The sequence below is a fragment of the Piliocolobus tephrosceles genome, chromosome 16, assembly GCF_002776525.5.
Source record: "Piliocolobus tephrosceles isolate RC106 chromosome 16, ASM277652v3, whole genome shotgun sequence".
In the NCBI taxonomy this organism is placed as follows: Eukaryota; Metazoa; Chordata; class Mammalia; order Primates; family Cercopithecidae; genus Piliocolobus; species Piliocolobus tephrosceles.
This window is the reverse complement of record NC_045449.1, coordinates 54,094,067-54,104,690: the sequence shown is the minus strand read 5'-3', so window position 1 is coordinate 54,104,690 and position 10,624 is coordinate 54,094,067.

Genomic DNA, 10,624 nt, shown 5'->3' with positions numbered 1-10,624 from the left:
GCCTGTAATCCCAGCACTTTGGGAGGCCGAGGCGGGCGGATCACGAGGTCAGGAGAATCGAGACCATCCTGGCTAACATGGTGAAACCCCGTCTCTACTAAAAAGTACAAAAAAACTAGCCGGGTGAGGTGGCTGGCGCCTGTAGTCCCAGCTACTCGGAAGACTGAGGCAGGAGAATGGCGTGAACCCGGGAGGCGGAGCTTTGAGCTGAGATCCGGCCACTGCACTCCAGCCTGGGCAACAGAGCGAGACTCTGTCTCAAAAAAAAAAAAAAAAAAAGAAATGAAAAAAGAAATGAAGCATCAGCTCTCACTTAGCTGTAAGTTTCACATATTTAAAACGTTTCTTTTTTTTTTAAGTCTACAAAATAAATTTAGACCAGAATTTTTACCAATGTTTCAGACATACACAAGAAGTTATGTTTGAACCCTTACCAACATACTCAAATATATATATTTATATATATATGAGAATACATATATAGTACATGTGTATATGTATATGCACACACATATACACATATACACGCACCCACACACATATATATATAAATTTGAAAAGCAGTGTATATATAGTATATATATACAAAATTGTATATATAATATATAAATATATAAAATTGAAAAGACACTCACAACCAGTGTCTTTGAGGTGGCTGATGGCATTGGAAAGAAGACGAACACAACCAAGAAATCCAGCACCTTGTTTCTTATGGATCTTCTTGTGATTCCATACACTGATCGTAACTGAATCAGACTTTTCAATACACCAAAAAATCAAAACAGCTGCATGAGTGTTTTGGTAGTTATAGGCAGTTGGCGTAAAATTTTTCTTTTGTTCTTTTTATGCCCTAAAGTTACAAATATGCTTCAGAGCCTGGCTAGATTATGCAAAATACGTGAGTTAATCTGCAGGAGTGAATATAATTTTTTTTAAAATCTTGAAAGTAAAAGTTTTAAAAACAATTTTAGTATACTTTTATCACATCTGCCAATCTCAAGCTGGGCTATAGTTCTGGTTAGTAAAAAGGCTATTTTAGTAGCTAGTGTCTAATAACACCAAGAGAGTTTATTAAATAACTTCTTTCCAAGAAAAAGAATCTTTAAAACTTTTATCACAGTCACATTTTAAATACATTTCAATGGCATGACCTACTTTTCAAGGGATAGCGTCAAGGCTGACAGACCAAAAATCTGACCTATCTGTTATATTTTTAAATGCTGTAGAACAAAAGCTGTTTGTAACGCTTTCCCCCTGCTTCTTTCCTGTATGCAGGCCTTGAGCGAGCAGGACTCTTGCAGATTTCACTTCACCATCTGCAGACAAGCAGAGCAGGGAAACGCATTACTGTACTTGTCTGTGCAGACACCTGCAAGTATGTAAAGGCTCTACCACAGCCAATTGCTAACATGGCATCAACCCATGCAAAAAGATAATAAAATAACACAATTATGTCAGTAGAATCCTAGCTCTATTTCAATGACATTAAGAGGTCAAAGTTTTGGTCTAAAGTATTGCTAACTCAATAAATTAGCAATATCAGAAAAATTCACCTAGTGTAGAGAAAAGCCTAAACCACTTAAGTAAGGACTAAAGCTTTCAAATAAGGAACATGGAAGGTACAGTTGAGCCCCGGGATCCAGCTGTGCCTAAAATATGCCCACCCCTGGGCTTTTCATTATGCAAATTAGTACATTCCCTTTTAAAAAAATAAAGCCGATTTGAACTTGGTCTCTGTTGCTTGCAAATGGAAAGAGCTGAACTAAAATATTGTTCAGTATGCATGTACCAATTTTCAAGTACACCTACCCGATGTGTCTTGGCATGTATCTACTGGCATGTAATTCCAGAGCCAGAATCCAGTATTAAGTAGCTGAATTACCCAAACCAAACATTTTTTTTAAAAGTCACATTAAACCACTTGTCCAACTAGTAAGCCTGGTTTACAGGTATGCTGAAATACATATATTGATTACCTCAGTCCTCAGGGCAACGCACCACTGGCTTAAGCAACTTCACCTGTTTAGTCCAGTGAGCCATAATTTTTTTTTTTTTTTTGAGACGGAGTCTCGCTCTGTTGCCCAGGCTGGAGTGCAGTGGCCGGATCTCAGCTCACTGCAAGCTCCGCCTCCCGGGTTCACGCCATTCTCCTGCCTCAGCCTCCTGAGTAGCTGGGACTACAGGCGCCCGCCACCTTGCCCGGCTAGTTTTTTGTATTTTTTAGTAGAGACAGGGTTTCACTGTGTTAGCCGGGATGGTCTCGATCTCCTGACCTCGTGATCCGCCCGTCTCGGCCTCCCAAAGTGCTGGGATTACAGGCTTGAGCCACCGCGCCTGGCCTGGCCATAATATTTTTTATGTGTACCATGATATGAAAAGGTTGGGAAGCTCTACATTAAACCATAATAAGAAATTGCTAATTATGGACCTTCTGGAAGACAGCCTAACTCTGAATTACTCAAAATTATGACATATATTGTATTACTTAAGCATATATGTCATAAACATTCTGTCTAAATATTCCTGGGCCAGAAATTAATCAGAAATATTACCTTTTCTTATACACAGAGAAGTATATGCTCTCACTTTAATGAATCCTCCTGTAATATAACATACATGGCCACATAAAAGAAAAAGTAAAGCCTTTTATAATTGAAAGTTAAATAGAGAGCTCTATTAGCTTCTATTAAAACTTTGGCCGGGCGCGGTGGCTCAAGCCTGTAATCCCAGCACTTTGGGAGGCCGAGACGGGCGGATCACGAGGTCAGGAGATCGAGACCATCCCGGCTAACACGGTGAAACCCCGTCTCTACTAAAAAATACAAAAAACTAGCCGGGCGAGGTGGCAGGCGCCTGTAGTCCCAGCTACTCGGGAGGCTGAGGCAGGAGAATGGCGTAAACCCGGGAGGCGGAGCTCACAGTTAGCTGAGATCGCGCCACTGCACTCCAGCCTGGGCAACATGGCAAAACCCTATCTCTACTAAAAAAAAAAAAAAACGCAAAACAACAACAACAACTTTGACTTCACTAACAAATATACGATTTATAAACAAGTTTCAGGATGTTTTGTTGAGACAGATAGATGGCAACCTCTGTAGGTGAATATAATGTTACCATATATGCCAAAGTATAATATATACACTCAGGAATTTGGGCTAAAATTTAATTATTAGACTTTTCTTTGTATACTTAGCCAATTAAAGGCAAGGATTTTGGAAAATGATCTCAGACACAAGCAAGAGAAAAGCCTCTGGTAGTCACTTAATATTAACTGTAAGATAAAACCTAATAAGCACATGGAAAGATGTTCAATATCATTAGTCATGAGGGAAGTGCACTTCAAAACCATAATGAGGTACAACTTCATACCCACTGGGGGGCTACAATTTTTTTTTTTTTTGAGACGGAGTCTTGCTCTGCCGCCCAGGCTGGAGTGCAGTGGCCGGATCTCAGCTCACTGCAAACTCCGCCTCCCGGGTTCACGCCATTCTCCTGCCTCAGCCTCCCGAGTAGCTGGGACTACAGGCGCCCGCCTCGTCGCCCGGCTAGTTTTTTTGTATTTTTTAGTAGAGACGGGGTTTCACCGTGTTAGCCAGGATGGTCTCGATCTCCTGACCTCGTGATCCACCCGTCTCAGCCTCCCAAAGTGCTGGAATTACAGGCTTGAGCCACCGCGCCCGGCCTACAATTTTTTTTAAAGGAAAATAAGTGACAGAGGAATAAAGAAACTTCCAGTGGAAAACAATAGTCATGACAGATCAAAATCAGGATGCCATCAGCAATACTCTGAACCTACACTGTCCAAAATGGTACCCACCAACCACATGGGACCCTTGAGTACTTCAAATGTGGCCAGTCCACATTGAGGCAAGCTGCCAAAGAAACCACTGAGTTTTTCTGAACATAAAATGAGAAAATGGCTGATTTTTCAAAGACATAGTAAATATGTATATATACATAAATATGTAAGTAGCTCAATATTTTTATACTGCCATGTTGAAAATATATTTGATATATTGAATTAAATAAAATACATTATGCTTAATTTTAAGCATAATAAATTATGCTTATTATGCATAACATAATTATATTATATTATGGGTCTCGCTATGTTGCCCAGTGTGGTCTCAAGCTCCTGGCCTCAAGCTATTCTCCCACCTCAGCCTCCAGAGTAGCTGGATTACAGGTGCAAGCCACCATGTCCAGTTTATTATGCTTAATGTCATCTGTTTCTTTTTACTTATCTTAATGTGGATACTAGGAAATGTAAAATTACAGAGGAGCTCCCGTTTGTGGCTTACATTATATTTCTACTCAACAGTACAGATCTAAACCTAGAAGATAATGGAGCAATGTATTCAACATTTGGAGACAAAGTGATGTTTCACCTAGAAGCTTATACTCAAACCATACCAACAGATAAGAAGTCAAAATATATTTTCTGATAAGATCTCAACTTTCCTCCTATCCTTGTATTATTTCTCAAAATGACAACAGAAGATGTAGTTCACCAAATCAAGAGAGTAAACAAAAAACAGGAAGTCACTAAACCTAGAAGAGACAAAGGAAATTGCCAACATAACAGTAAAGGCAAGTCCCAGGACAACTGCACAGCAGGTCTTAGAGAACCATCACACCAGACTGAAGAAAGAGAACAGAGACTCCCAGGAGGGGTATCTCCAAGAAGAAACAAAGCCAATGGAATACTGACAGAACTGAATATACGGAGAAAAGATCTTTAGTTCTGTAGGAGAGTTTGAGGATTATGACATATAATTTCTCATTTCTAGCTATGAGATAAATAGAAAAGTAAACAAAAGGGGAATGTGGCTGCTAACTTCAGAAAAAAAAAAGCTGTCAAGAAAGAAAATATAATTCTTGTAACCATGTGACCCAACTATGGATATTTACATAATCATAATAATGTAAACATGGAACAATGGTTTAACCAAAAAGATTCATATAATATATTGGAAGACTAAAGAAAGGAAGGGGCTTGTGTCATGGGAATGGGGATGATGAATACCAATTTTAAAAACCAAACCACTGGACTGTCCATGCCTGTAATCCAAATATTTTGGGAGGCGAAGGAGGGAGAATTGCTTGAGCCCAGGAATTCAAGAGCAGACTGGGCAACATAGCAAGACCCCATCTCTACAGAAAATTACACACAAAAAAAATTAGCTGGGCATGGTGGCATGCACCTGTAGTTCCAGCTACTCAGGAGGGTGAGGTGGGAGGATCAGCTGAGTCCAGGAGTTTGAGGCTGCAGTGAGCTATGATTATGCCACTGCACTCTGGCCTGAGCAACAGAATGAGACTGTCTCTAATTTTAAAAGAATTTTTAATAAAAAATAAAGCTGAATCATCTTCTAGGTAGGAAATTCGAAAATACCTAAAACTAGGCTGGGCGCGGTGGCTCATGTCTGTAATCCCAGCACTTTCGGAGGCTGAGGCAGGCAGATCACTTGAGGTCAGGAGTTGGAGACGAGCCTGGCCAACATGGTGAAACTCTGTCTCTACTAAAAATATAAAAATTAGCTGGGCATGGTGGTGGGCACCTGCATTCCAAGCTACTCGGGAGGCTGAGGCAGGAGAATCGCTTGAACCCAGGAGGCAGAGATTGCAGTGAGCCGAGATGGTGTCACTACACTCCAGCCTGGGTGACAGAGCAAGATTCTGTCTCAAAAACAAAACAAAAAAAAACTACCTAAAACTAAAAAAAGAAAACTGATGGTATAAAATAAAGAACATATCTAGAAACATGAAAATACCAGAATAAACAGCCAAAGTTATTAAAGCAATTGCCTTGAGGATGGGAATCAGGAATAAGAGGCCGGGCGCGGTGGCTCAAGCCTGTAATCCCAGCACTTTGGGAGGCCGAGATGGGCGGATCACGAGGTCAGGAGATCGAGACCATCCTGGCTAACACGGTGAAACCCCGTCTCTACTAAAAATACAAAAAACTAGCCGGGCGATGTGGCGGGCGCCTGTAGTCCCAGCTACTCCGGAGGCTGAGGCAGGAGAATGGCGTAAACCCGGGAGGCGGAGCTTGCAGTGAGCTGAGATCCGGCCACAGCACTCCAGCCCCGGCGACATAGCAAGACTCTGTCTCAAAAAAAAAAAAAAAAAAAAAAGGAATAAGAATGGAGCAGGGAACTTGCTGTTTTCCAGCAAAAACTTTATAGTATCATTTGCCTTTTTAAAAAGGTGCATAAACTCCTATGATTAAAATAAAATTTAAAAGAAAGAAACCATGCATATAAAGGCAAAAAGAATGCCTATTCAGTGCAACCCAAATTCTGATTTCTGGTTTTATAATTGGTCTAAAGTGGTGAATTAATACCTTTATTTAACTGAAAAAAGTTGGGGGGACTGCTCTACTGTGAGCCAGTTTCATTTTGTTCTTCATAGAATTTTAGGGATACCTCATCTTTCAGAACCTGTCTATAAGCCGAAGCACATTCCCACTGGGCTTTTCTTTACCCCTTTTGTGAAGACCAAATTATACCACAGATGAAACTCAGATCATTTCCCATGATTCTTTTCAAAGACTATATCAAGTAATAATTGTATGTTTCATTTCAAACTAATCGTTTAAACCTACAGGTCATAATGCTGATTCCACTTTGGATCGAGCGTATTCTTCACAGTATCTGTAGAATGGCATTGCCCAGATCCATCAATCACCACCTTAGCAAATGGATCAGGAAGTCCTATGAAAAAAAGATTTTTAAAAATTAATAATTTGACATGTGAGATAGAAGATTAATTATACAAACGTTCCATTCGCTACAAAAGATTATTCCATTATTTTTAAAAAGTTTAACAGCTATAAATGAACAGTCCATTTTTCAAAAAAAGACTAAAAGTTACTTCTAAATAAAATACCAAAACCACATTTTTTCTTGTTTCTGTCTCAAAATATTCCCAGTTTAAACTACCAAAATCTAGAGATTACTTCATAATGTGGAAGTTTTTGTAGGTTGTTACCAGTCCCGTGACCCCAGGAAGGTGAATTCTTGGAACCATTCATGGCTTTTTCTTTCCAAATGTCTCCCTCAGTAGCTCATTTAAAGGAGAGCTTATTAAAGGTTTTTATACAGGAACGCAGGCTACAGAGAAATCAAATTAGCAAATGGGTTTTGCTGAATAACTACCAGGAAAAATGAGACCAAAACAAAAGATGTAACACTCTGCCTTAAAAGAGTTTACTATCTAAGTGGAAAGATAAAAAATACTATACACGAAAAAAAAAATAAACAAAAAAAACCTGAGAATAAACAAGTGCTTAGTGATATTGATTATAATGCAAACACTTGTATCACTATGTTAGGTACTATTCTAAATACTTTACATTCATCCTTAATCCTTACAATAACCCTAGGAGGTAGCTACTATTATTTTCCCTATTTTACTGACGAGGAAACTAAGGCACAAGGGGGTCAATTAAGTAGCCCAAGGTCACACAGTAGTAAGTGGCAGAGCCAGGGTCTAAAGTATAGATGCTAAACCCGTCTGGCTCTCGACTTCATGCCCTTAACCACTATGCTGTATTTCACCTCTCATTTACTATGTGGTTCAACAGTGAGTACAAGAGCTCAGATAAACAGGAGAACAGTGTGAATCTGAACAGTATAGAAAGGGCTTTAGGGGAGAGGGGAACTCATCTGGGCTTTAAAGCAGGGGTCTTCAACCCCTAGACCATGGGCCGATACAGGTTTGTGGCCTGTTACAACCGGGCCACACAGCAGGAGGTGAGCAGCAGGAGAGCAAGCATCATGGCCTGAGCTCCGCCTTCTGTCAGATCAGCGGCAGCATTAGAGGCTCATAAGAGCTGGAACTCTATTGTGAACTGGACATGCAAAGGATCTAGGTTGTGCGTTCCTTACAAGAATCTAACGCCTGATGATCTGAGCTGGAACAGCTTCATCCCAACACATCCCCTGCTCCCCATGTCCTTGGAAAAACTGTCTTGCACAAAACCGGTCCCTGTGCCAAAAAGGTTGGGGACTGCTGCTTTAAAGGACATACAGGAGAAGGAGGACTTTCCTAGCAACAGGAAGAGTGCCAAGGAGGGTATGACAATACAGTATTTAAAAGACTTTGAAGAGTCTAACCAAAGAGTTTGTGCTAAGCTGTAAAAGTAAATACCGTTGAAAATATGAATGATTCAGTAAGAGAAGCTTAAAAGTCAGACAATAGGGCTTGGACTGATTGAGGTAGATTAACAGGGAGCCATTTCAGGTTCTTGAGCATGGCTGGAACTACAGTCATTTTTTCTATCAGCGGTATTCAGGGCCCACTAGGAGAAAGAAAGATTAGAGGCAGACCATATATGAAGCTGTTGTAATCATCCAACAGTAGAATGGAAAGACCCTGAACGAGGGAAGTCACATGGAAAGGGAAAGGAAATGACAATTAAGAGAGCTATTCTGAAAGATCTAATACAAATCAATAAGAAACTTGTATCAAAGATGACAATACAGTTTTCGGCCCAAAGCAATAATGAAAATGATTGTTTTGACAAAAATTTAAAAGGTGGAACTAGAAATGTTAGACAAAAATGACCCTTCCCATGCAAGACATATTGGGATAGAGTAGATTTCCAGTGGACAGCTAAAAATACTAGAACAAAACAGCGTTAAATGTTTGTGACTGGAGAAATTTTGCATGTTGGTATCAATGCTAATTTTTTTAAGATACTAGTTTGCCAAGTTTCGAGAACAGACAACTCACCTATCAGTTCCCCAATTCTATGATTCTGTGATCTATCATCTTCAAATAATAAAGGAAGACCAAAACTTAAGGGCTATGTTTCAAAGAAACTTGGTAAGTTAGGGTATTAAATCTATTTGACTATATTGTTCTTGAAGCCGAGTGCTATGCATAGTATTTCAATAACGCCTAACCATTTATAAATGTGTTCAATAGAAGAATGTTTTTACCTCCACCCTCAATTCATGAAGTATTTCCTCCTGGGAAGAATTCACTCTATCTTGTTATTTTCACTCTACTATTTAAACATAAAAATTTATGTTTACAAGGAAAAATGAAAAATCACATTTCTAAACTTTCTCTTTGGGTGTTATTAAACTAGTTAAAGAATTAAGTCTCTGCTGGTTTCTGGCTTTTTAAAAAAAATTAAAATAAAAAGAATTAAAAATTGGCCAGGCACAGTGGCTCACACCTGTAATCCCAGTACTTTGGGAGGCTGAGGCAAAAGGATCACTTGAGCCCAGGAGTTTGAGACCGGCCTGGGCAACATAGTAACCACCTCTACTAGAAAATTTAAAAGTTAACCAAGGGTGGTGGCATACGTCTGTAGTCTCAGCTACTCAGGAGGCTGAGGTGGGAGGATCACTTGAGCCTGGGAGGCTGAGGCTGCAGTGAGCCATGATCATGCCACTGCACTCCACCCTGGTTGACAAAGCAAGACCCTATCTCAGGGGAGAAAAAAAATTAAGGATTAAGAAAAGCATCTGACAAAGGACTAATATCCAGAATCTACGAAGTACGCAAACAAATCAGCAAGAAAAAAAACCAATTCTATCGAAAAGTGGGTTAAGGACATGAATAGACAATTCTCAAAAGAAGATATACCAACCAAGATAGGCCAACAAGCATATGGAAAAATGCTCAACATCACCAAGTATCAGGGAAATGCAAATCAGAACTACAATGCGATGCCACCTCACTCCTGCAAGAATGACCATAATCAAAAAATTAAAAAAAAAAAAAAAAAACAGGTGTTGGCATGGATGCAGTGAAAAGGGAAGTACAACCACTACGGAAAACAGAGTGGAGATTCCTTAAAGAACTAAAAGTAGCACTTTGGGAGGCCGAGGCGGGCAGATCACGAGTTCAGGAGATCGAGACCATCCTGGCTAACACGGTGAGACGCCATCTCTACTAAAAATACAAAAACATTAGCCGGGCATGGTGGTGGGCGCCTGTAATCCAAGCTAGTCGGGAGGCTGAGGCAGGAGAACGGCGCGAACCCGGGAGGCGGAGCTTGCAGTGAGCCGAGATCATGCCACTGCACCCCAGCCTGGGGCCTGGGTGACAGAGTGAGACTCCGTCTCAAAAAAAAAAAAAAAAAGAAAAAAGAACTAAAAGTAGATCTACCATTTTATCCAGCAGTCCCACTACTGGATATCTACCCAGAGGAAAAGAAGTCATTATACAAAAAAGATACTTGCGCACGCATGTTTATAGCAGCACAATTTGCAATTGCAAAAATATGGAACCAGTCCAAATACCTATCAGTCAATAAGTGGATAAAGAAAATGTGGTATGTGTATACAGACACACACACACACACACACACACACACACACATACACCATGGAATACTACTCAGCCATTAAAAGAAATAATGGCATTCACAGCAACCTGGATAAAATCGGAGACTATTATTCTAAGTGAAGTAACTCAAGAATGAAAAACCTAACATTGTATGTTCTCAGTCACATGTGGGAGCTAAGCTATGAGCATGCAAAGGCATAAGATTGATACACTGGACTATAGGGACTGGGGGAAAGGGTGAGGGGGTAATGAGGGATAAAAGAATACACACTGGGTACAGCGGGCACTGCTTGGGTGATGGGTCCACCAAAATCTC